At 49.3% G+C, this 26,905-nt stretch overlaps 1 protein-coding gene across 3 annotated transcripts in view; it reads left to right on the top strand.

Moving 5' to 3' along the window:
• RNF152 (ring finger protein 152) overlaps positions 1-26,905 on the top strand; it is a 65,756-nt gene that overhangs the window by 18,480 nt on the left and 20,371 nt on the right. Inside the window, exon 1 of one of the 3 annotated variants that reach the window (XM_054583754.1) lies at positions 3,701-3,753. The exons of the other annotated variants lie outside the window; for them this stretch is intronic. The gene's annotated coding sequence lies outside the window, so the exon portion shown is untranslated. Of the gene's footprint in view, positions 1-3,700; positions 3,754-26,905 lie in introns of those variants that run through there. 3 annotated transcript variants of the gene reach the window in all.

Here is a 26,905-nt window from a genome sequence, read left to right as displayed (position 1 = left end):
CGCGTTGAAGAGATAATTGCTAATGTGAGTTTGGCAGTAACCAAGTCCTGAGCATTTTGTGAAGCTGTGTACACTTCGCCCAATTTAATTCTCAGGGTAATTTAGGATTAGGTTCTGTTTTTTTTGGTCCCCAGTTTTTGGATGAATGAACTGAAGCACAGAGACATTGAGGAGCTTGCTCCATATTGTGCTGCCAAGGGGCCAATCCCGGTGGAAACGCCGCATCCCGTCAGTCGCGGCAGGAGTGTGCCCGCCCCTTACGGTACAGTGGGTTTTCAGACTTTGCAGACGTGGCTGTTGTAGCAGAAGCAGCAGCCGTGGCTGCTACCGGAAACAAAATATACTAACGATGAACGTCTTTATAGTAATTAATTTCTGGATACAAAGATGAACACGATATTAACAATGAAATACTAAAAATGTTAGCATTTTAATTTCAGTCTCTCTGTGCTCTAGCCGTAATAGAGTTGTAATTAATTATCTTATTGTGGCTGTGTTGTTTCCACACCAAAAATTCATCTGGAAATTATAGTTCAACAACGAGCTGCTGAAGGCATGATGGTGGTGATTATATCCATGACAAAATTGTGCAAGGAGAGAATAATGAGGTAATTTTGAGGGAAGTTGCTTTAGTAGAATAGTGAATGGTTCTCAAATGTAGGACAAGTCAGAAAGGAAGGAGGCCTAATATGGATTTGTAATGTGTAATGAAAATGGGTAAGTTTTCAGGACTATTTTAGAGAATAAAAATTAGACCACCCAGAGTTCCTTCAGAGTTTTTTACCAGACAGCAGCAAGGCCATTAGCAATACTTTGGGCTCTGGTCGTATAAGTTTTTTAAAATAAACATCGTTAACCTCTCTCCTGTCCTATGCAGCCTCCATCCCCAGTGTTGGAAGTAACTTTTGTCTCCGGGTTCACTGCCTTCTGTACTGCAGGGTCCCTTCCTGGAGTCTCCCACCCAGGAGGTTTCGACTTTTACCATGAACACGTCTGGTGTCTGGGGCTCACCCAGTCCTGAGGAAATGTTCCCATTTTATAGTCGGGAAAACCATGAGAGTAAATGGGGCAGGACCCTGCGGTTCACGGGTGGACAGAGCACGCGCCGCCGCTCACCCTGGTCATTCATGCCCCGGGAATCACGCTCTGCCCACCCCAGCCCTCCCTCCTGAGAGCATGTCCTCAGCGAACCACAGGACACCGATGTGACCTCACCCCGTGGGCCTGCAGAGACCGTGGTTTTACCATTCAAGGGTCGTTCCTCGTGGTGTGAAAAGAGTGGGAATTGTGGTCAATCGGGGTCAGTTGGTAGATGGAGGGCTGTGTCCCTACTCTGCTACTTACTTATCAACCTTCTGATCCTGAGCAAATCACCCCTAAGCACAGGATCTCATTTAAGACAAGACCAGCAATACCTATCTCAGGAGGTCACGGTGAAGGTTAGTAATGATAACGGTTGTGCCAGTTGCTGCTGTAAGTAATAATATATATACATTAGTTCATTTAAGCCTCAGAACAACGTGCGGTAGGGGCCGGAGGCAGGCCCAGAGAAATGAAATGATGTACCTGAGGTCTGAAGCTGGCACATAGACAAATCGGCATAAATTAGTTCCTTTCTCTCTTCCTTTTGGGTTTTATGTCCAAGAGGCCTTTGCTAAGATAGCGTGCCCTTGTGAAGGGTAATGCCTCCAGAAGGCTAGTCATTTGAATTCAGTGTACACCATCCCCTCTGGGGAGCAGGGGCAGAGAGGGGGTGGGAATAAGAAAAAGCAGAACGCATGTTGTTCCATTACCTGGGCTCTGCTGAGGCTGGGGGGTGCGGTGGCAGGGGCTCCGGGCTGGTGGGAGTGGTGGGAAGCGGGGTGGGAGGCAGGGACACCAGAGGACAGACGCTCACTGCCAACCGGACCTCTGGCCTGGGATGGACCAGTCCCTTACTTTGGCTTCGTTTTACTTCTTCTGGATTGAAGAAGTAAGGTCTATAGACACGCAGGCACGGAAATAGGACTTTGATCCTTTTTCTTTCTCTGTTAACCTAAAAGATCTCTTCTCCTTCTTTCCACATCCTTAAAAAAAGGTAGAGCGAGAACATTGATGTCCTGAAGCAACATGTAAAGGGAGCGGGGTTTAGGGTCATATCTGGCCAAGACACGAACACTGGACTGGGCCTTGGTGCCGTGGAGTCGGCAGGAATTTTAAGTCTTTCCTTAAGGGGAGCAAACCAGCTGTTCAGGACCTGGGGGCGAGGGGACAGACGGTGGGAACCGGCAAGGACCGCGTGGCCTCCACTCCTTCCTCCTTGGGTAGAAGGAAAGAAAGCAGAGCAGACCAGAGGATTTGTTTTTTTTAAAAAAAGAAAAAGCCTACGTAGGAGGCAAGGAGACGACACGTGGGACACAAAGATTTTTGGGAAGATGCTGGGCTTGTGTATATTTGCGGTAATAAATCTCATCCACCGCCGCTGATCAGTGAAACCCGTTGCTCTTTGGCCCCGTCATGCCTGCGATGAAATTTGGCCACGGCAGGCTCCCCCCATGCAGCCACCCCCGCCCCTCCCTCCACTCCAGGCTCTAATCCCGGCAGCAGGAGATTAGTGTTCAGTGTGGGTGCAGTAAAATAATATTCCCGTGTTTTCAAGTGTTTTCTTTCTGAGGGACGGTGAATGAAGTTTCGGGGAAATGGACAGCCGCGATTTGACAGGATGTAAGGTAATGCCTAACTGGAGTTGGTAGACTTGCCCAGCCTCTTCCTAGATTGAATTCACAGTGCACAAGCTCAGTGCATGTAAGTCTTTATGAGAAAATGCAAATGCTTATAGTGAATCCTAATTGAACTGTTATTCTCATGGTCTCCTGTCCACATCTGCTTATGTAAACTTTCTCATTTTTTGTCTTTATATCATTGTTGCTTGTACAGTTAGCAGTAGATAGAAATTTTTCATTTCTAAGGATTTCCCAAGTTAGAATTTTGAAATGGTTAAGACTGGGGTTTACCTTTGCTAGTCCTGTGAACAAAGAAATGGAGAACTTAGGCATCGGACAAACAGTATCACCTGCAAGATGTTAGAATGTTCAAAAAATCTTTCCTGGGAACCTCACATATTTATGAAAGACCTGTGTCCTTACAAATGATAAATGCTTTTTAGTTCTTCTATTTAATCAGTAAAGTGGGAACCCTAAGAACCTCAAGGATAAGCAATTCCCTATCATTCTGCCTTTAAGTCATGTGGGAAGAATCCTGTATGTCGTTGACCTCTTCACGAAGCTGCCCCTGACCCACCTGCACCCTTTCCTGCTCTGCCTTTTCCCTCCACACAGCTACCAGGTGGCAAACCCATTATGCTCCTCATTCATCCGAACTGGCCTCTCTGGGTGCCCAGGGCCCTGCAGGTCAGCTGAGGGCGGCCGGCTGGACTTACCTCCTTCCTGGGGTCTCCAAGCTGACATTGCGGGTGCTCTTGAGACATTGAATAAATGGAGGAAAAGAGAAATATTGGGAAATATTTTTAAATGCTTTTTTGGGGGGAGGGGCACCCCTGAACGTCGCCCAGGCGTGCGTTGCAAGCCCTCACTAGCTCTTGCAGGCCGCCCTCTGTAGTCAGCAGCTTGTTCCAAACGCCTGAGCTGGCAGCGGGGACGAGGACCGGGGAGAGCAGAGCCTGTTCCATTCCCCACCATGAGTCCCCTGGGATGGAGCGAGAGACTGGTGCTGAGCATCCACACAGCCCCTGGGGGCTCGTCAAGTTCTAAGAAGGTGAGCAAAATGGATTTAATATATTGTTTGTTTTACCTAGTGAATTAGCTTAAGGTGAAATTTACATAACAGGAGAGTTGTGTGTTTTTTTGGTGCATTTTGTGCTTTTCCAGATACCCAGGAATTTGAATGGGCTGGGCTTTTGTAACCGGTCAGCGGAATTTAGGAGCATTATTTTACATTTTAAATGATGCCCCGGGAGTTATGGTTGGTTGTTTGCTTTGCTTTCCGGGCTGCGTTGCTGCCAGTGTCAGGATTTATTTGATGCTCTTGGTGTCAGGATTTATTCACGGTCAGAAATGGATGCCTGGATGCTTAAAATAAAAGAAAAGAACTTCTTTCAAATATCTCTTTGCTCCCCCTCCTGCTGCCAGGAGACGCAGACAAAAACTCTGAGTTGTGGGTTCAGTTTGTCATCTCTTTGCTTTGGTAATGCAGGGGTAAGTCTTGAGTTAGCACTAGTCTCTTTTTAAATCCAAAGCAGGCTTCCTTCCTGAACCCACTAGCTGGCATGCAGATACCTAGGCGTTCTCTTCATCCCTGCCTGCGACATTTGAATGCTCGGTGGAAAAAAAAATTCCCTGATGGGCAGAGCTTTTAAAAAGTGCTCACAAACCCTTCCATCTGCTCAGCCCTGGTCTTGAGGGACCCTGCTGGGTCAGCCTGGGACGGAACCCTCAGGCTGTTGGTTTTGTGTTGCTGCCGATTTGTCAGAACACATTCGTCAGGTCAGAAGGTTAGGGGCCATCTGACTGCGGCCCTGCTCAGCCGTGGGAGCACAGGGGCGGGTGGTGGAAGAGCCAGAGCTGCTGCCTGGCAGAAGGTCGCTGGCTCGGGAGGACACACGTGGCCCCCTCTAGTGTCAGTAGAAAGTGAGGAACGGCACTGCAGGTGTATCTAGCGGGGGGGGGGGCGGGCGGAAAGGGGGCATGCAGGGGAGGAGCTGGCGGTCTCAAAGCCCTCGGGGGAGGGGGAGGGGGCAGAGCACAGATTGGCAGGAGTGGGGGGGTGTGGATGAAGAAGAAGGTATGGGTCAGATGAGGCTGGAAATGTAACCACATCACCAAAAGACCCCCTAGACCCTGGCAGGCGTGTGGGCCCCACCCAGTGGGAATAAGGAGGGAGCAGGACATTGGACTCTGTGGCGTGGCATCGCGGGGCCCTCAGGACGGGAAATCGGCCCGGAAGTGCGGCGAGAGTCCTGGCTCTGCGCTGGGAGTGAGTGTTCTGAACATGTTTGCCGCCCTCTCTTGACCTGCGATATGGGGACCATGGGGGCGCATTCCCTGCGTTGTCCCAAGGTGGAAAGGGTCACCCTATGTGCAGCCCTGCGTGGAGCAGCCCTCCTGAGGGTGGGTGCGGATCTGGCTTCTTGTCACCCGGGCGCGGTGCACAGGAAGGCTGGCGTGAGGGACAGACTGTGACGAGGGACCTGGGGTGTGGTGGCCTGGCCAGCAGTTCCCAACGAGGTGTGCCCTTTGGGACACAGGTCCTCTGAGCTCTGGGAACAGCCCTGCCTGCTTCTCTATTAGCCGAGGGTGGTTGTAGGGACAGATCTGAGAGACACGTTAGGAGGCAGAATAACCAGGGCTCGGTGAAAGCTCAGAAGCGTTTTATTATCTCGTCTTTCGGATGACAGGGTTACTCCAGCGCCCACTTGTTCGAACAGGGAAGGAGGGAATTACACCCCGGCTGGGCAGCCTTCTTTGCAAAGAAAATGAAATAAGCCATTTTTAGACCTCTGTGCAGTTTTCTTTTTTTTTCTTTCTTTATCCTCATCCGAGGATATTTATTTAATTGCTTTTAGAGAGAGAGGAGGGGTGAGAGGAAGAGAGAGACACACACCAATGCAAGAGAGAAGCGTCTGTTGGTTGCCTCCTGTACACACCTGGACGGGGGATCGAACTGGCAGGCTTTTGGTTATGGGATGGATGGTGCTCCAATGAACTGAGCCACACTGGCCAGGCCTCATGCGGGTGTTTGGGGAAGATGTGGACAGATGTCATGGGGATATTTGCCTTCAGTTTAAAATGAGTTTCCTGGGAAATCTATTGGACTGTATGTTTAAACACTAATGTTGATAAAAATCTTTTCTGAGGCACAAAAATATTAGTCCATTATGAACCTTTATGAGCCAAGAGAGACTCTAAGTACTAAATTCCTAGCAGTGGGGCATCATCTAGGCCTTGGTTTTAGTCAGTCTGCGAAAAACAATTCAGCAAAGTATAAAAAGGCAATGGGGGGAAATCGTATGGCTTTTTTGTGCTGCCAACCAGGTTTGTCACATGGGTCAGTCATTTCGATAGAAACAGCCATGAATCACTGCTTTGAGTTTCGCATTTCATTTTATCCTGGAAGCAAATTCCTTTCAAATTTTCAAGCCGTCGTTATCATTAATGAATTGAACATTATGAATCCTGGAGAACTACTAATTCATTTTGAAATAAGTCGACATTTAAATCTGAAAAAAGAAAACTTAAATTTTTTTCAGTCATGTTCAGTATTTCCCGGCTCACAAAATGCGGAACGGCTTTCTGTGGGCGTCGTTTCCCAGAGCGGTTGGCGGAAGGTATCGGGGGTCTGTGCGCCCCGCGTCTTGGCTGCAGGGTGGGGGGCATTTAAACTGAAGTCAAGGTTTCTCGGTGACCAGGGACTGGGTGTTTTCCAGAAGATACATGGAGAAGGCAGGTGATTGGAGTCAGCCCTCCACCCAAGTTTATCTTTCCTGCTTTGCAGCTTCAGCTTCTCAGTCTGATTCTTTGCTGGGGCACCTGACACCCTTCTCTGTCCCTACCTTCTTCCACTTATCAAATGTTGCTGCGGGGTGGGCTCCTTTGGTCATCAGAGGTTGTGGGACACGCGTCCATGGGCGCTCCAGCCTCTCGAACACCCTGAACCCCACTGTGGGCAGGAGGACGGCTGTGGAAGCGCCCGGCGGCGACGCAGCAGTGCTGGAAGATGTGGAAGCCCAGAGGGAGATGGAACGCAAGGGCCGGAGCCTTTATATTTCAGGCCTGGAAAACGCTGTTTTCCACAAAGACACTTTAAAAAGCTTGTCAGAGAAACGACAGCTTGTGTGTACAGCAATGTTATCCGAACAACTGGAAAGGTAAAGGGGCTACTTCTCAAGGCCAACAGATTTGACTTCTAGGACTTTTACCTTGTCTTTTTTTTTTTAAGACAATATTTAGGGCTCCCCTGATCCTTCACCCCCAACTGCACCTTTTGATAAAGCCTTTGGCTTTGTCACCTGAAGATTTTTTGGGAGGGGTCACCTCATCTGCGCTGCCTCCAGTCTCCTCTGAACCTCAGTTTCTTCCAAGTGCAGAGCGGATATGATAATGCCTGCCCCTCCCCCACTGCACAAAGTGTCATGAAGACTGAGTGGGATCGCGGTGTGAAAACACCCATCCAGTACCTTTCTGCAAACATGCACAGCAGAGGGCGGTGAAGAGGGTCGGGCTGGAGCAGCGCAGGCCTGTGAATGCAGCCAGGGAGAAAAATCGGTCCCCCCACACGTCCCCGTTCCTTCCCCGACTTAGGACCTCAATTAGATTGACCAGCTTTTTAGGGGAAGGGAGTTTTCTTTGAGGGAGTCAGGGCCTCGTCTGTCTTCCTCCGGTCCAACCAGGCAGGCGGCCAGGCCGGGAGAGCCGCTCCTGAGCACAGGCCTGTGTTTTCTCCTTCCCGGTTGGGGCTGCTTCTGGATCAAGAGGTTTCTGGGATTCCCCAGTTGTTCTTTTCCACCTTGTGTTAATTTCCCGGGGCTGCCGTAACAAGGCACCACAAACCGTGTGGCTTCAAACCACAGTAATGTATTCCCTGACCGATCTGGAGGCCAGAATTCTGTGCAAGGTCAAGGTGTCAGCAGGCCGTGTTCTGGGCTGAAAGCTGTCCAGGACAGTCCCTGCGGCCTCTTCCAGCTTCTGGAAAGACGCCTGTGATCCTGGGCACGTAGGTGCATTGCTCTGATCTCCGCCTCTGTCATCACATGGCTTTCTTTTCTTACGTGTCTCTTCTTCTTAAGGACTCCGCCTCAGTTGTCACATGGCCTTCTGTCCCGATGTGTCTCTTCTTAAGGACTCCACCTCAGTTGTCATGTGGCCTTCTCTTGTGTGTCTCTTCCTCTTAAAGACACACATTGGGCTGGGTTAAGGCCCTCTGCCCCGAGCCCAGTGTGACCTCATCTTAACGAATCAACATGTGCAACAACCCTATTTTCCCACAAGGCCACATTCTGATGTATCAGGGTTAGGACTTAACATACCTTTCGGGGAGACACCATTCAACCTATGACAACGGCGCCCCCCCCACCCCCGCCCCAACCCCCCCCCGGTGGTTTGGAGTTCATTCACCGCACAGCTTCAAGACCATTTTCAGAGGGCCGCATGTCCCCTGCGCAGGGATGCAGTCCCCTGGCTCTTCCTAGAACTGGCAGCGCTGACCTCAGGCCCCTGACGAGGGGGCCCTGGCACGCGGCCGCGAGCACCGCGCAGCGCTCCGGAAGCAGCCCGCCGCTGGAAGGAGCACCGGTACAGCCCCCGTGCTTCGCCGCCCGTTTCACTCCAGTCAACTAAGCCTGAAACCGGGAGGTTTCCATGGTGCCTCTGGGAAGTACAAAAGTCCTTCCAGTTTTATTGGAAACAATTGGTTTTATCAGAAGTGCCGAGCTGGGGATTTGAGCCAGTGCATCCTGTTCTGGGAGGCGGGGCGAGCACGTGGTGGCTTCTGCGTGGTGCAGGCAGGTGGCCGGGCTGCAGGGGTCCTCAGCACCTGTCCCTCATGCAGGGTGGGGCCGAGGGGCATCAGGTCAGCCCATGTAGTGAGAAAGAGCCTCCTCGCCCACCTGCACTCAGTAATTGCCGCCGCCTGGTGCCTAAGACACGTGGACTTTTCCCCATGCGAGGTTCATGCTGGAGGAAGGGAGCCAGGAGCTCCCGCGTGTAATTCTGGCTTTGCCCCCTCTCACTGACTGAACTTCAGCACATTTCTTCCTACAGGGACCACTGGGTCCTCATCGCTGTGAAAATGGTGAAATTGGCTGTGTCATGATTTCTTCAGGTTGCCGTGTGCGAGCCGCTGGCTGACCTCAAGCAAACAGGGAGGGCGTGCATGGGGACGGTCACCCAGCAGCCCTCTCTGTGCGAAGAAACAGCCTGCTCGCACTGGCAGGCCAGGACACAGGGATGGGAGTAAGGGTGGGGTCTGGCATGGAGAGGGACAAGCTGCTGGTCTTGCCCTCAGGGCCTGGACAGGCCTGGAAGGAGGGCCAGGCAGCAGCCCTGGGTGGATGTCACCTGCAGGGTGGACGTCACCTGCAGATAAGGTGGGGGGACTGCAGGGGGGTGGCTGCCTGCATGGCCCCTCCGGGTGGTGGGTTGCACTAGGGTGTTGAGAGAGACAGAATTGGTGAGTGTTTCTAGAGGTGGCAGTGTCTCAGGGACTGGCTCTCCATCCTACGGTGCAGGGCTGTAGTCCTGGCAGGTCCAGGGGGCTTGTGGGGGAGAGAGGGGCAGCTGGGAGTCCAGGGAGCTCCACGCCCCGAGGGCTCAGGAGCCCAGAAAGGACTCAGAAGGGAGAGGCGCCCCAGGCTGGAAGTCACAGCTGAGTTGGCCGTCCACGGGGCTTGGGTGGGTCCCAGAGGGTTGCCCCAAAGCTGCCTAGATGCCCCGTTAAGGTTAGGGCGGTCCTAGAAACTGAGGTGGGGGAGGGGATCCTGGTTGGGTAAAAGAGGGCTGGAGGCCCCGGACCCCGGGTGGGGACAGACTGTGCCTGGGACAGAGCAACTCTCCTGCTTCATTTACTGCAGTCGACTCAGTAGCAGAGGAGATCCCCAAATCAAAAATACCCACCCCCTCCACCCAGACTCAAGTTATTTTTGTTGCTGCTGTTGTTTGAGTTATCGGATTATTTATAACCACAGGGCAGATGCATGATTTTGGAAAACACTATGGACTGTAGATGTTTATATACGCCCATGACAAATTTGCTTTAAATGACTATTGATTAAGGCTGAGACGTTATATGATAGGGTACCGTCCAAAGATGGTCTGCACAAAGGCCCACAGTCATATCTTTGACTGCTGGCCGGGACCTGGAAGACATGGGAGTGGAGTGTGGGATTGTTTGCTCCTTTGGTGCTGCTGTAGGATGGGAAGGTGACCGTGCATCACAAGGCGTGGTCGCTATGTGAAGGAAGTGGCGGGAGCTGAGGAGGGAGCTGCAGTTAGAACCGCGGACCAGAGGAGCGTTCTCTGGCCTGTCTCTGCTTGTTTACGTGTGGCGGCTGCAAATTGGCTTCCTTTTTCCTGGATTCGAACCAGAGTTTTCTGGGGCCCTAAGGGTTCAAGAGCAAGGTCCAGCCTAAATATATGACAGCTTTTGACATGAAAACCCTGCTATGGACACAGTGTCTGAGGCACAGAAATAAGGGATTTGGTGATTTGGGTTTTTATTGTGACTCGATGTTGGGTGAATACTTTAATTTCCTTTTAATTCCATGTTGGATGAATCATTTAACTTCCTGAATGTCTCAGTTTTCTCATCTGTGAAAGAGAGGAAGGTCTACATTTTTTCCCCTGGTACATACAGTGTTGTGGGTCATCTAGTGAGTAATAACACACAACAGTGTTTGAAAATTGATGTATTATACAACTGATGAGTAGGAATTATTGGCACAAAGCTAGAAAGTCAGAGTCTCTCTCCTTTATGCCTGTTCCCCTGCATCTATTTTAATTATATTCACCCCAAGTGTTGATTGAAAAATGCTGGGTTTTCCTTGTTTTACTACTTAATTAATTTAAAATGTTACCCTGAGTAATAGCACTATAATCTAGACGAGGGCTGTTCAAAGAGCAGGAATTGTGTAGAAGGGTGTTTGTAAATAATGCTTAGGTGACACTATTGTGATAATTATGGCTTTTTGAAGATGAGTTTTATAGCCAGTCCTCAATTTTCCTGTCACTTTTTTCCTGGGCTCCCACTTAATGCAAGCACATTTGTTTCCCCGAACTGGCTGTTTGGGGCTCTGGATCCCCAGAGAGCTCACCAGCTCTGTGAATCCAGTTTTCCTTTTATGTGGCTAATTCTGCAGACCTTCAAGAGGACAGAGGCGGCCGTACGGCACCCCCTGCCCCACCCCAGCACAGACAGGAGGAAGGTGCAGCTCCCTCCCCAGACTCTCAGGTTCCAGCTCCAATGAGTCACCATCGGAGCTGGAACACAGGGTCACAGTGACTTGAACGCTGAACCCTCATTGGCCAGCAGGCCCTACAGAGGATGCCCTGGGGAATCTGCACCCCGAGTATGAACCCCATGTCACCCGTTCCTTCTGCGCCTGTACTTGGGAGCCTCTGAGTGCTGGAGGTGGCATAAAAGGACAGGTCCCTCCTGCAGGTAAGTATACATGCCCTCAGGGGTCTTTGAAACACACTCTTGGGGCCCCCAGGCATTGTGGCTTTGCCAGGAGAAGGACCCGTTGTGTATTTCACCACGTCATTCTCCAGCTCCTGTGTGTTCTCTGGCTTTTAGTTGTTAAGAGTCGCCAGCATCAGCTTCATTGTCCTCACTTGACTCACCCACTCCACTGGCATCTTAATTTCAGGTAGAAGAAGGCAGCCAGTGAATTTTGTTAATGGATCTTTGGGAAGCTTCTAGAGAGTCAGGGCTGGAGGAGCCCCGGGTGTCATCTTGTCCAGTTTGATGAGACCTCTGAGACCCAGGGAAGCTGAGTGGCTGGTCCAGGTTACGCAGTGAGTGAACAACAGTGCCAGGACAAGAACTCAGGACTCCTTAACAACCTAGGTGTTGGGAGACATCAAGGGGTCACACTGAAGGGCGGAGCAGGGAATCCCCAGCTTGGGAAAGCTCCTTTCGTTCTGCCAGGTTATTCTGGGGCCGTGCTGTTTCAACACAATGAGTCACAGAGACAAGGGCGTCTTACTTTTGTTACATGTTCTGGCTGACTGCTGGTAGACCAGCATTCCCCTACGACGCTGCCCTTGTTGAAAAGCTTTACCAAAGGCATTGGTTTGCTTTTCTGAATGAGTCGCCAAAGCTGACTCTTAGATGCACGGAATCTCGCTGCCCCTTAAGATCATTTCACATATTGGTTATAACTGTATGAAATTATAGCTTCCGAGCCTGGATTCGACATGGTCACAAGTCACAGGATATAGTCCAGCACTGTGCCTTCTCCTTAGCTTATTTAAAGTAGGATAGTCTAATCTGAATTCTCCCATGTGATCCTTAAAAGCCCTACTTGCTGTTAGGTTATAGTTTTGGGGACAGAGTTGATGCGTTGCTGTTATTATACTAGTGGTGTTCTGGTGTGGCATTGATTTTTTTTTTTCCCCCTTCCCCATCATTTTCACATCAGACTGAAATCGGGCAAGGCACATGTGGCGGAGAGACATGCGTGGCTGTTGTTAACATGGCTGTGATTCAGCACCAGGGTCTTTCCCCCTCCGACGGGCTAGAGAGGGCTGGGATGTGAAACTCCCATCGTGTGTGGCACAGCGACCAACCTATCAGAATATCCTGCCTGTAGAAAGCCTTCCCACTCCTTTCCGAAGATCACTGCCTGAGCCGCTAATGACCACCCCTCCCCCTCTCGAGTCCCCTCAGTTGAGAGGAAGACAGAAAGGAACCATGGGACGTCGCCAAGGGGATGCTTTCCCAAGGGGTCCTGAGCAGGTTGTGCTGACCCCGGAGGACAGGGACAGCACCTGTTACACCTGGAGACGGTTACTGGGTGTGTGGCTTTGCGAGTTCAGTTGGCGTTGCTCTCTTAAAATTGAGAGCTTGCTTTTTCCCCCCTGTGCGCTTTCTCAGATCCTTGTGGCAGCGCAGTCTGGCTGGCTGGTTCTTCTGGGCTGTAGAGGGCAGAGGCGGTGCGGGGGCAGCGGCGGGGAGGAATCTGCGTGGAGACAGGTGTATCTGTGGTGCACAGAACTGGATTTGCTGCTTGGCAAGTGTTGACGGGGGGCAAAGTGGAAACCCCTCTTGTTAACAGTCTGGTGAGAGCTTGGGAAAGGAAATGATTGGTAAATATAAGCTCATCGTGTGGGGTGGAGGGTGACGGAGTGCCGGAGAGAAAGGACTTTGAGTTCGAAGTCGGGCCTGCGTTCAGCCCTGGCCCAGGGCCTCCGTTTCAATGACAATGCGAGGCTTTTGAGCAGGGGCAACGGGCAAAAGGGTGACGACAGTAGGGTTTGCCTTCCTCTGCGGTAGGCTGAACGGCGGCCCCCAAAGGGGTCCTTGTCCCAATCCTATAAGCTGGGCGTGCTACCCTGCCCGACAAAAGGGACTTTGCAGAAGTGACTAAGGATCTGGAAATGGAGAGGTGATCCTGGATTACTGGGTGGGGCCAGTGAGACCCCCAGCCAGGCTCCTTCCTCAGGAGAGGGAGGTGGCCGAGGAAGCTGAGGAAGGGGCCGTGAGTCAGGAATGCAGGGGCTTCTAGAAGCTGAAAAAAGCAAGGAGACAGGCACCTCCCCTCACATCCTCCAGGAGGAACCAGCCGTACCCACACTTTGACTTTAGCCCAAGGAGACTGATTCTGCACGTCTGGCCTTTAGAACTGTAAGGATATTCCTGTTGTAGTAAATCACTGAACCTGTGATAATTTGTTACAGCAGCGGTAGGGAACTAATACACGTACCTGCCTCATAGTCTTCATAACGGTTAAATGTGACTGTATTTACCTATGTTTATATTTTTATAAATGCCAAGGCGCTGCACAGATGGCAGTACTTTTAAAATGTTTTTGTATTCCCCTGGGTTCCCAGGATAAAGTGATCCAGGTACCTCAGGAAGATGAGGAGAGTAGTAAGCAGGACTTTTCAGTTAGGCAGTAAACAGATTGTATCTGGAAATTTAAACCCATGTTATCGAATAATTCATCACTGTGCAGTTGCGGATGGTCACAAGCGCCTGCGAGTCATTCGTTAGGTGAGCAGGCAGGTGTGTGCCTTACTTTCTGCACCTGGGGGTCTCAGCCTGGAGCGCTCATGGGAGTCGCCAGGGGAGCTTTTAAAAGCCTGGAGCCCCGGCTGCACACCAGCACAGCCGCATCGGCAGCTTCGCAGGTGGAACCTGAGCGTCGGTATTGTTTTAAAGCTCTCGGGGTGACTGCGGTGTGTTGTGTCTGTTGTGGAAGATTTTAAATCCATCCTCTTTGAAGTCTGGTCTGAGTGTTCTTCTGCGCGTTTGGGGAAGTGCTCTGCCAAGGCCTCGGCGTCATTTCTCCCGGTGATACTAACATATCAGCTTCTGAGCTGTGTGGTGTGTTTCCAGCAAGAAATACGCAAGTGTTAGCCAGCATTCCTGAGCCGGTCAGTACACAGACGGGTATGCCCCGCCGGCAAACACAATTTCAATGAGCAAACGTAGTCCCCTCATCTTGCCCAAAGGGTTCTAAAAACGATCGTATGGGGGTGAAAAGGAAGACGTCGAGGCTTTCTCTTCAAATGCCTAGGTATGTGGAGAAAGAATAAATACTGTTTTTACATATGTCGTGCGCCCTTACGTCTCCAGTCTGGAGGAGAAAAATGATCATTTTGACTTCAGAACCGCTTTCATCTCTGGGTGCTTTGCGCTGCAAGGTGCTGCTGAGGGCATCTCTGGGCCCCGTCACTGAGGGCGCCCTGGCCTTTGTGGGCAGGCGATGTTATCTGCCTCATGGACATCCCAAGAAAAGTATTACAGATAAAATCGTTTTTTATAACTCACGAAGTGAAGATGTTGCCCTTGCATTTTCAGTGGGAGTTCTCGATTGAAGTTAGAAAGATGGTGGAAAGCCTGTAGCAAAAGATTATTATATTTATGTATGAAAACAGTTGCGGGGGCGGGTCCTTATGTTCTAGGGTTCTCAGTGACCAAGTAGAGGCACTGGTTCTGGTCTCTCTATGGCACGTGCTTTCTTCCTGGCCATTGAATCAGCTGGGTTTCATTTTCTTGTCTATTAATGGAAACATTAAATGCTTGGCTTTCTTAAGGGCGCATTGGGTGAATTTGGGTGTCCCAACAGTAGTGCCTTACTGGAGTGTAGCTCCAGGTTATATTGTCTCAGTTTAAGTCTTGGCTCTGCATCTTACTGTCTGGGTGATACTCTGGAAACTATTTAGCCTCCTATACCTCAGTTTCCACATCTGTAAAATGGGCAAATAAGATAACTCCTCCTAGGACTGTTGTAAGGATTAGCTAAGGCATGCTAATCTATTTGCTAACCCCTGACTGGGCAGCTCATGAACTGGATGAATGTTTTCTCCTCTTTTCCTTTCTTCCTCCTTCCCTCCCTTCAGTAAATTTTAATTGGCCCTGGCTGGTGTGGCTCAGTGGATTGAGTGCCGGCCTGAGAACCAATAGTCAGTCGCCTGTTTGATTCCCAGTTGAGGCACATGCCTGGGTTGCTGGCAAGGTCCCCAGTAGGGGCCTTGCATTTCACTAACATGGATTTTATTAGTGATTAGAGAGCCATTAATCAAGGTCGGTGGTGATTATCATCACTGTTGGTGTTATTTTCAACTCTACTTTTCAAGACTAAAGAGGATACTTACTTTAAGGACTTAGAATAATTCTAGAGAATGCTCAAAGAAATTTTGTGCCTTCTCCAGTTTCACTTAAAACCGCGAAGGAAAAATGATAATGAGGGTCTTAATGATGACAATGATTGTATGCTGCCTTTTAGTGGTAATTCCATGCCAGACAGTATCCTAAGGGTTTTGCACACATAGTCTTGTTTTCATTTGATCACCCAGCAAAAGTAAGAGGGGCGCGCTTTCTTAGTTTTCAGTGTACAGACGAGCGCCATCAAGGCACCACAAGGTTGCATAAGTTGTCCAAGTTCAAAGGGCTTGTCCGGGGAAGGTCTACTTTCGATTCCATATGGGTCTGGCTCAGATGGGCCTCTCACACTGTTTCCTGTATTAATGCCTTGGGCAAAACCCGCACCTAGGAGGTGGGGGAGAGCAGAGCCTCTAAGAGAGATGGGAAGGATCTACTAGCTAACTTGCCCCAATATGTCGCTGACAGGTTTGGATGCCTGTCTTAGGGACAGGGACACCGGGGTGCTGGGAAATTGAGAGCTGCCTCGGGTCACAAAGTAAACTTCACCCACAAGCCGGCCGCCCTGCGAACTCATTCCACAAAGGCTCAGTGCACACAGCGGCACAGTCTACGTCAACTTAAATGAATCGGTGAAGGAGAGAGCCATTTTGTTGCGGGGAATCCATAACCATAGGTTTAAGAATTTGGATTAAATTTTGGAATTTTAAGGATATATTTTGGAAACCTGCCCAGGCTTTGGTGGTAGTCACCCTGGGGCTGGTGAACTTCCACTGGCAACGAATACTTCCTGTGTGTGGCTGCTGGGAGCTGTTTGCTTTGAATTGCTTCATGACTGGTCACTGATTATACATTTTTAATAACTTAAGAGGAGAGAGCCAGAATTCTCAAAACTGTGATCATGGGTCTGGGGAAATTCCTCAGGTTCAACTTCAAGATAGCAGAAATGGAGGTTTTCTAAAAAGGAAACGCTTTGGCCATGCCACGTAGCAGTTGCATCCGAGTTCTCGTGTGTTGAACACTGGAGACCATGTGGGCGATAGTCACTTAGGGTATGAGCTGTTAACACTAACGACTTCTGACACAGACGTGGCTTCTTCATCCTAGACAGGTAACAGTGGGGAGATAAAAAGGTTCCCTGTCTAAGCTGCCTTTTCATTCTCCTCCTTGGACTGGTAGAGTCCAGGATCTCTGCTGGCTGACAAGAGTGTGCCGAACATTCTCCACGCATCTTCCCTGGTGGGTCTCCCATCTTCCCAGACCTCCCTGGACTGCAGCACCTTGACTCCCTTGCCCTCTGGCTTCAGGTTGGGTTTGGCCACCAGCAGGAGATGGAAAAACAGGAGGAGAGAGAGGTCACAGCCCTCCTCCCCTCCCCTACGTCCCTGCCCTTTCTCTGCGGGGGCCCCAGGTCCCCTCCTGCCTGTTGGCCCCTGCCGGGCGGGCAGGCTTCCGTGGCCCACTGCTGTGAGCTTCTGCAGACTCTGGTGCCAGCTCCTTTCTCTTGTTCTTCAGCCCTGGGGTTGGTAGGGGCCTTCTCCTGTTGCTAATCCCTGGGGGCCTGGATGGGACCCTCAAGTCTGCACAGACCCCTGTGCACTCCCTTCCTTAGTCTGCCTTCAGATTCTCCTTAGGAAAATGTAGCTGTGTCCGCACAGGCCATGCACAGACTGGGCGGCTGTGTGTTCAAAGGCTAAGCATGTGGGCGTGGCTTGCTCTTCAGTTCTATTTGGGGGAAATGATGGTAGAGAACTATCTTTGATTATATCTGACATGTGCGCTTCTCCTTGAGCATATGGAATGGTGCAACCCTGGTGCGCTTATTAGCGGTCGGGAGCATTGTGGAAGCACTGTGTGCGGCCTCCGTACTGGGGAGACGGGAGTGATGGGGCAGAGAGGGGCAGACAGGGGCCGCAAGAGCCTGTCCCTCCTGCTGCCTCGCCGGCCTGCCTGTGATGGCTGCTGGAGTGGCCACTCTGTGCCAGGCACGGCTCCAGAGGCTGGGGACGCAGCACTGAGTCAGACACGCATGGAGCGCGCGGTCTGGGGACTCCGAGCAAAGTCAGATAGGTGAGGACGTGAGAAAAACAGCCGCAGAGAGGGGAGAGGGGATGCTGGGAGGCGCTGCGGTTTGTCAAAAAGGCCGCCAAGGAAGGTGACCTTTGAGCACAGAGTTGGAGGAGGTGACGGGGAAAGGCCCCTCAACATGAGAGAGCAGCGCTGAGGAGGGTGGGGAGAGCCTGGGGCAGAGGGAGCCAGGGAGGGAGCTGGGAGGTGGGGGACCGGGTTGCAGGGCCCTGTGAGCCACGGTGAGAACTTTGGTTTTGCTTCTTGAGAAACGAGTGACTAGGGTAGGTTTGGGGAAGCGGTAGCTTTCTCTGAATTCTGTCGTCACCCCGTCGCCTGAACACAGTACCGAGAGCACGCTGTAGGGGGACAACCGAGGGACTTGGAGCCAGGCCAGGATGTTGTCAATACCAGGGACAGGGGTGGTGGCCTGGACCAGGATGGGGGGCAGCGGTGGACGAAAAAGTGGTCAGATTCCAGACATTTTTAAAGCGGTGAGGCTGATGGGGTAGGTGGACTATGAGATGCGACAGAGAGGAGTCATGGGTGGCGCCGAGGGTTTTGATCTCGGGGGACTGCGGGAAGCACAGGCTTGGGGTGGGCTGGAGGGAGGCCAGGCTTTCCCTTCTGGACAGGTCAGCGCTGATGCGTGTGCCCCCATTGCAATCTCAAACGTGTGACTGGTCAACGTTTGAAGGACATTGAAACAAAAAATTATACATTACTTTTATTTTTTAATTTTTTAATTTAATCTTTATAGTATTTTTTTCCCCATTACCATTTAGTCTCCTAAACCCTACCTCCCCCCAGCAATCACCACACTGTTGTCCATGTCCGTGAGTCCTTCATGGAAAGGGAGAGCATTTGATGGTTGCCAGATTGGAGGGGGGGGGGGGGGTGGGTGCAGAGGGGAGAGGATTAAGAAAAACAAGTTGGTGGTCACAGAACAGCCATGGGGATGTACAGGACAGTATAAGAAATGGACTTAAACGCATGACCCATGGACATGAACAATGGTGTGGGGGCTGCCTGAAGGAGTGGGGGGTGCTGGGTGGAGGGGGGCAAAGGGGGAAAAATTGGGACAACTATAATAGCATCATCAATAAAATGTAATTAAAAAAAATAAATAAGCAAGCTGGAAAAATAGAAGGAAAAAGGAATGTTTATACCATGGCTGTAGTGATTGTGAGGGCACGCACGCCTCAAGGCAGAATATGCCATGCCTATATTTTCCATTGATGCCAAAACCGTCTCTGCATAGTTAACAGATTCAAGGAGACTCGTGGGAATTTATTCGGAGCCAAGAGAGTTTTGGCACCGTTTTCCCAGCTCTGACTGTAACTGCACGGGACCTTTTTAGAGCAGAGCCGCCCATTATGGCGTTACGCAACAGAAGCGGACCTCACGCACGTGGAACTGGCACATTTAGCAAAGCCCCGATTTGCTGTGTGTTACAGCTTGGATGCCCTTTTAGACATACTTTTCTTTTAAATGTTCTTCTGGCCCTGGCTGGTGTGGCTCAGTGGATTGAGTGCCAGCCTGTGAACCGAAAGATAGCCTGTTTTGATTCCTGGGCAGGGCACATGCCTGGGTGGAGGGCCAGGTCCCCAGTTAGGGGCGTATGAGAGGCAACTGATCGAAGTATCTCTCACACATCGATGTTTCACTTCCTCCCTTCCCTTCTCTCTAAAAATAAATAAATAAAATAAAAATAAATGCTACTGTGGCATGTTTTGCTTGTGCTTTCTTTCCACATCTTTTTTTTTCCTTCCTTTCTGAAAGCTCTGTTTTCTTGCTGGCCATGCCACTGTGGCTCCCAAAGTGAGGTGAGACTATGCAAAGGGAGAAGGACACATTTTTCATTTTCACCAATAACTTTATCGATTTGGATACTCTGAGTACGTCGGCTATCCCCAGCTGTTGGCTTCTAGTGGGTAGAGGCCTGGGGTGCTGCTAAACATCTTCCAATGCATGAGGCAGCTGCACAGCAGAGACTTATTTGGCAAAAATGTCAATAGTACCAAGAAACTTCACAAGCCACCTTTGACACATTCGATCAATCATTGTCCCTTCTCCACACGCTGCACAAATCTTTTTTTGCATTTCTGTTGCATTTTTTATCTTTCTTGAAATAGTAAAGCATAATATACTGGAAATGTTCTAGACATTCTTCCATCTTCGATATTAAAATGGCTGTACAAAAATGCACCAATTTTGATAAGTTTTTAAAAAATACATGCTGATAGGACAGCTGTCACAGTACAGTCCAACAAAATTGTTTCCAGTGAAGTTAAAGAAAACTAAGCCAATCTCACGAAAAAACTAAATGAACTTTTTGGCCAACCCAATATTATATGACGGCTCTTGGGCTGGATACCTTACTAGCTATGCATTTCATTCTCAAAACAATATTTTGAGATAGTGTGATTGTTCTTGCTTAACAACAGAGGAGGAAACTGAAACTCACAGAGGTTCAGTGACTTGCATAAACACATGGCTAATTAGCGACAAGAGTTGAGGTTCCAGTCTAGATTAGTGAATTCTCAAGGTCCAGGGCCTCGACTCTGCCTACACAAAGTTATCTTTTCCGGCAGGTGAGTGCTCCTAGATGTCAGTGTATTGCACCGTCCGGTGTTCCTCCTGGTGAAGAAGAGGACAGCAGTGCTGACATCTGTCCTCGTGAAGTGCTCCCACGAGTTTACCGAATGTGTGGTGCACACCTGCCGTGTGCTCTGTGTTGGGAGGCGGAAGCATGTGCTCGGGGTTAAACTCCAGTGAACAGTAAATGAGGGATTTCATGGGGAAAGAGTGAGGATGAGGGAGGAGCAGGTGCTTTGCAAGCGTGCATCGGTTTGCACCCTTCAGCCCCCTCCACGCCAAAGCATTGCCCAGCCGAGAAGGTAGGAAGGAAGCCCCTGGCAGCAGGAACGGCGCAAACCGAGGCCTGAGGGCGGGCCAGATTGGAGCAGATGAGACACTCAGGTGCGGTGGGGAGGTGGGGAGGTGAAGTGGGCCTGCAGGGAATAGAAGCAGTCCACTCTTTGGTACTAAGTGACTGTGGTATCTTTGACTTTTTAAAAAATTTTATTATTATTTTTTTCAATTACAGTTTACATTCAATATTATTTTGTCTTGGTTTCCGGTGTACAGCGTAGTGGTTAGACGGTCATATACTTTTTTTAAAGTGTCCCCCATATATCCAGTACCCATCTGGGCCTATACATAGTTATTGAAATGTTGACTAAATTCCCTATGCTGTACTTTACATCCCTGTGACTATTTTGTGACTGCCGGCCTGTACTTATTCATCTTTTCACCTCTTTCACCCAGTCTCCCAGTCCCCCATACCTTTCACTTTTTATTTCATGATACCATAACCACTCTCCAAGATAGTGCTTTGGGTTTTTGTTTTTGTTTTTGTTTATTTGTTTTTTTGATTAGGAAAAAGCCAAGAACAAGAGTGAGCGTGGTTGGATTGAGAATTATTCTAAGGTGGGCGTTGGCTAAATTTGTGAGAGGGGTTACGGTCAGGCTCACCAAGTGCAGGTGCTGCCTGGGCGTAGAGTTTTGCCTGGGAGGACTGGCAGCTGGGCCGTGTCTGCTGCGGGAAGCGGTTTGTCCAGGAACGGGGAGTGCGCGCGCATTTGAGGGTAGTCACGTAAACCAGGCAATGCCTTAAAGTACGAATGCACCTACTTAAGAAGAAATAATAGAAAACATTTCAAAACCTGCTGTAATGGAAGAAAACTTTCTGACTATAAACTTCAAACGTCAGCACCTAAATAGAGGACATACTGATGCTTTCTAACACAAAAGCTCCCAGGTGGCCCCGCTGGCCTGAGATGCGCCTGAATGAACGGTATGGACTGCGCGCCCAGCTGGCATGGGCTGGCGTGGGGCCCTGGAGAGGGGCCTGGCACTCGGAGTGTCTTCATTGTCCAACCAGGTTCATTCTGAGGTCCCTCGCTTTTCCCCACTTAAACAGCACAGCCAACACAGTCACCTCTACAAGTCAGGAGGAAAATCGTCCGAACCCGGCCTCCCTGCTCATATAGAGTCCCTACCGTGTCACCAACGTTTGTCTGCCCTCGTCTCCGCTTATGCCCCTGGGAGGAGCAGAGGGAATAAAATGAATGAAATAGGCCCTTTGTTACTTGCCCTACATTAAATTGTACATCACTAGGGTGAGGAGGTGAATAAATGCCTTTTTTGCAAGGTCATTGTGGATATCTAAAGGTCATCAGGACCTTTAAAAACTAGGGTGAAGTGCATTCTGCACATTCCCTTGAGAAATCAAGTTTCACTGCATCTTAGTGCCCTCGTTGGGGATGCAGGTTTTAAGCATACACTGTATTTTGCTGTTTATAATGCGCACTCATGTTTTTGTGTGCATTATATACAGGATTATTATACCATTGTATGTAATCATTATACTACCCATGTATAATGTGTGTTCTTATTTTTCCCTCAAAAATTTGGACAAAAAAGGTGTGCATTATACACAGCAAAATATGGTATGACTTTCAGACCCGTGTTGTCATTACTTTTATCCTCTTATAACCTGCAGAAGTATTGGGTAGATTAAAGATGAATAGTTTGCTGGACTGTGTGGCCTTCTGATTTAGAGAAAGAAGTTTACCTTCTGAGAAGAAAATAGTGTTGTGAATATCTTACAGTCCTGAACATGCCTCACACACAAACAACAACAAACACAAAACAAACTCCCACAATAGGCGGTGTGTCTTACTCCATCAGGCAGCAGATGGGGTGATGGCTGCCCTTGGCCATGGCGAAGGGTGTTTTTGTGACTTCCAACCTCCTATTATTACTCATAGCCCTTTTCAGATTTGTGGTATGAGATTTCATAAAAGGAGTTTGCTCATGAATTTGACTTTGGCTTTCATACACAATGATAACTGTCTTGTGTGCTTGGTTGAGTTTTACACTTGTGCTTTTTAGACACCTAAATACTACTGTAGGTTTTTAAATGACAGCAAACAATCCAGACAAAAGTTAATATCTAATTTGGTGAAGCTTCACTTGAGAAACCATTGAAAATGACTGGAAACACACCATCAGCCCTAGTCGCTTCCAGCTGGAGCTGGCTTTTCTGTTAGGATGTGCCTGAGTTGAAAAGAAAATAGTGTCCTCAGTCACTTGGAGATGGTTGTCAGGGTAGCCCCCTGTACAGGCCATTTTAAAATTCTCCCCAGAGAGCGGGGCAGCAGGCCCCTGGCCGGGCCCAACCTTGAAAATGCCAGACCCTTGGGAGGAAACCGTGCTGTGGAGCGGGGCGCGTAGTTGAAGTGAGTTTCCAGAGCCAGTCAGGAAACAGGAAGCGACTCTCGGAAGTTCACCCAGGAAGGTGCTCAGTAACCAAGCCCTTGACCTCTTGCCATGAGGGAAGGATAGGCCAGTGAAGAGCCCAGACTGGGTCCTGATTTTTTGAGAAAACAAGGCTGCCGGACAACAAAGCCCTGTGACTGTTGGCCTGAGTCTGACAGCTGCCAGGCTTGTTGAAGAAATGACGGCAGCCTCCAGAAGCCAAATGGGCAGCATGGCCACGAGGGGACGGCTTCTGCTTTCACGTCCGGCGTGTGGTCGGCTGTCAGTGAATGGAACGGTGCTGGGAGTCAGAAAACTACGCCGCAGAGGGTCTTTCAGGAAATGTTTGTAACGCGGAATTATCCTGACCCTCATTGTGTCGACTGGATAATGGAACAATGGCTTTTTCATACCCAATTGTTCAGTAGGGAAAACTGGTAATGGGAATTTCTGGTTACATGTATAACAAATGAATATGATAAACTCATGGTAAAAATAAATGTGAACCCTTAAAAATAATCAGAACCAAGTATAGTCTTGTGATTTGCTATTTCATTCCTTGTTCTTGCTTTAAAGCAATGCCTACCAGAATAGTCATGGGGCCAAGTCCAGCCCACATTTTATTTTTGTAAATACAGTTTTATTGGAACTCAGGCACGTACATTTGTTTGCACTTAGGATATGGCTGCTTTCTGCCCCGATGGCAGGCTTGAGTAAGTTGTAACAGATCCGAGATGGCCCCCAGAGCCTAAAATATTAACCATCTGTCCTGTACAAGACACACACACACACACACACACACACACACACACACACAGAGCCCAGCACAGATAACACCCTTTTTTATTACAAAATCTTTTATTAAAAAATCATAAGCATGTAATTCTGTAACATAATATCACACTCAAGCACACCCTATGACATTTTAGGTACAATGTTCAAATTAAAACTGTAAGTTATTACACCCTTATTATTACCCTACCAACCACACTCAAGCAGGTGTTACTTCTGCTGGACCGTGTACACACACACACACACACACACACACACACAGAGCTGTGTTCTAGAACTCAGCCATGCAAAGAAGCATCAGCTGTTCATTGGCACATTGCAGTTTGAGAGCAGCGGCCTGGGGTCGCGACTCCTCATGGCTTCAGCAGTGAAGGTCGCTGAAGTCACAGACTCGTAGGCACGGTTCAGGGTGTTTTTCGGCACTCTACCCTCTCTCAGGTGGAGGGTTCTGTGCCCTGTCTCTTCTGCAGACTGATTTACAACCCCTCCCCCAAAGTTAAGAATCATTAAGCTAGAAAAAGGATGGTTAGAAAGATCCCAATACTCTATGCCAAAAAATGCCAAACACAGCTTGTATACACTTATTTATTTATTCTTAAATAAAGGCTAACAGATCTGCCACACAGCACGGCTGGGGCATAGGCTATTTTGTAACTGTTATTAATGGACAAGGGACTGCTTCATGGATATTGGCTCCTCAAGCCCTCACGGCCAGTGTCACATCACATTGTGGCTCTGGAGATATTTATTACATGCCTCTCCCACCTAGGAGAGCGGAAGCTCTAAGACCTAAAATTACAAGCCTTTGTAATGACTTTTTATGGGCACCCACTAGAAGAAATCACCTCTCATTGGCCTGACAATGTTACCACACATCCATCACGTATGAAACCGTGTAGGAATTTCTGAAAAGCAGAAGATGGAGTCGAACATGGTCTGAGGCTGACTTCTGATTACCTTTCCCATGAATGGCTGTTTTGTATACACCCTGGGACTTCCTTACCCCGCCTTAGGCTCCTGCAGGAGGTGGTAGGAACCAGAGATGGATGGGTCATCTCTAGGTTGCCCATATGGATAGGTGCTTCTGGGGATGGGAGCTGGGCAGCTCCGTAGAGCGAGGACTGACAACAGTGCTTTTAGAAAACTGTGGGGTCAGAGGTAGAGAAAGGGAGGAAGCTCAGAAAAGCAGGACTGGCTGAGGAGCACTGACCTTGGGACCAAAGCGCCACCCACAAATCCAGAAAGGTACCCATTGCTTTGCTACATGAGCTAAGACTTTGTATCTATTAGAAATGAATGTAGGGTAAGGTAGACTCCATTATGAAGAATGTAAATCCTTCCTGGGGTTTTCTCAGTGTGTGTGGTGATGGTGGTGGTGGTGCGGGGGCGGGGGGGGGTGTCTCCTTTGGGACAAACGTGTTCCCAGGGTTGTGTGTTCTGGGAGCTGAGGAGGAGCTCTATGCAGGGCAGGATGTCCCGTCGCGGGCTGTCTAGGGTCCATGGACTTTGAAAGTCTGCCTATGAAGCCAAGCAATTAAAGCAAACACGTGGAGAAACGTGGCAAGGAGAAAGACCAAGGATGACCTGCAGGATGGAACCAGGAGCCCCCAGAGGAGCCTGTGAGGCTTTGCAAGAGGAGGAGGAAGAGCTGTGAGAGACGGGACAGGATCCCCGCTCTGAGGACTGCTCCTTGGGGTTGTGGGTTATGGAGAAAAGACAGACCTGTCCAGGCTGTAGCCTCGTAGGAGAGTTTACTGCTGTTGAGGTTTATTTGCTTCATGGGAGCAAGATTTGGCATGTCTCCCTCCAGGTCTTATATATTTCCCAGCCGAGTCCTCTGACAAGGCTGGGGGGCAGTGACACCTGGTCGCGGTGAGCACAACTGTGGCCTAGATCTTTGTTTTCAAGTGCCCTTAGTCACCTATGACCCAGATCTTTGTTTCCAAATGCCCTCAGTTGACATCACACTCACGCAAGGAGCTCCTTTTAGGTAGGAATGCTGGGACTGTGCCCTCAGGTACTGATTTATCTGGTCTTCGGTAGACATTATGACACAGGGATTCCAATTACTTTGTAGAAGTGCTAGTTTAACATTTACCTTTAGTTACCTACACAATAGCTCTTCCCTTTAACAAACTTACCATTCTAGGAGGGGATGAATATCAATAAAATTATACTTTGAATGCGTGAATTCTCTCATGCTCATGATTGCTGAATTGTCTACAAATACTGGTGAACATATGTGCATCCTTAATTTTTCAAAAATGGCCCAATAAGCAATTAGTTTTCAACCATTCTATGAGCATATATTGAGTACTTCCTGAATGCCAGTTACTGTCTAGATACTGAGGGAAAAATAGGAGACAGATCAAGTCCTGTCCTGAGGGCCTTCATTCTAGTCGGGAGGGAGGAAGGTGAACAGGAGCCCACCAACCACATACCTCAGTAAGCCAAACACAGGGCTTGTGTGTGTGTGTGTGTGTGTGTGTGTGTGTGTGTGTGTAGGTTCTTGTCCTTGAGGACTCACTTTCCAGTGGGGCAGACACAAGTAAACAGAGTGATTGGTACCGAAAGGAACTCAGAGACCATAGGAGTGTTGTCTAGCCCAGCTAGATTGGTAAGAGAAGACTTTTTGGACTTGGTGATAGACATTTGGGCTGAATTTTTCCTGGTCAAGAGGGGAGGAACAGCATTTCAAGCTGAGAGAATGTGCGTGCAAAGGTTCAGAGGTGAGAGGCATGTTGTGTTGCATTTAGAGATGTTCAAATGGCTCAGGGTGGCTGGGGTGTGGCATTCAAGGCCACACATGGCGGGGGGTACCCCTCAAGGTAACCAGAGGCCACAGGCTTTGCTTCAATGCCTGGTGCATAGCAGGTGCTCCAATCATTGGATGGCACTGGGTGGCCGATGGCCTGAATGGTGACTTGCCGGCTTGTGGAACAAGCAGTTTTGCAGTAGCATTTTGCTAATCACAATAAAAGCAGTTAGTGTTCCCAGTGTATTTGATATTTTATCTTGTAATAAAATTGAATTGTTTTAATGCAGATGGCAATCAGATGATGGAAGTAGCCATAGTTGAACAGGGTCACCTGGATGATGTATTGCTCCATGCTGGATTGATGGACAGGAAGAAAAAAAAAATCAATCTCTTCAAATTGTTGTCACGATGTTCCTGTCTCTTTATCTGCTTATTTTAATCCAGCTTCTGGGATAGATGGCATTTTAAAAACGCACAGCCCCATTGGCCTGCAGAGCCCCTTCAGCTAGAGAAAAACAAACAGCCGAAATACCAGACGCCCCGTGTTAGTGGCGTTAGCTCCAGAATCACCTCCTCAGGAAATGTGTTTGCGTGTCTCTGGGGCTCTGTGGTCTCATCGATATTCCATGAGACAGGCTTGTGACA

This window comes from Pteronotus mesoamericanus, unplaced genomic scaffold (assembly GCF_021234165.1).
Source record: "Pteronotus mesoamericanus isolate MK-2021 breed Mesoamerican mustached bat unplaced genomic scaffold, CSHL_Meso_final contig_74, whole genome shotgun sequence".
NCBI classification, from domain to species: domain Eukaryota; kingdom Metazoa; phylum Chordata; class Mammalia; order Chiroptera; family Mormoopidae; genus Pteronotus; species Pteronotus mesoamericanus.
This window is presented reverse-complemented; position numbering and strand designations above follow the sequence as displayed.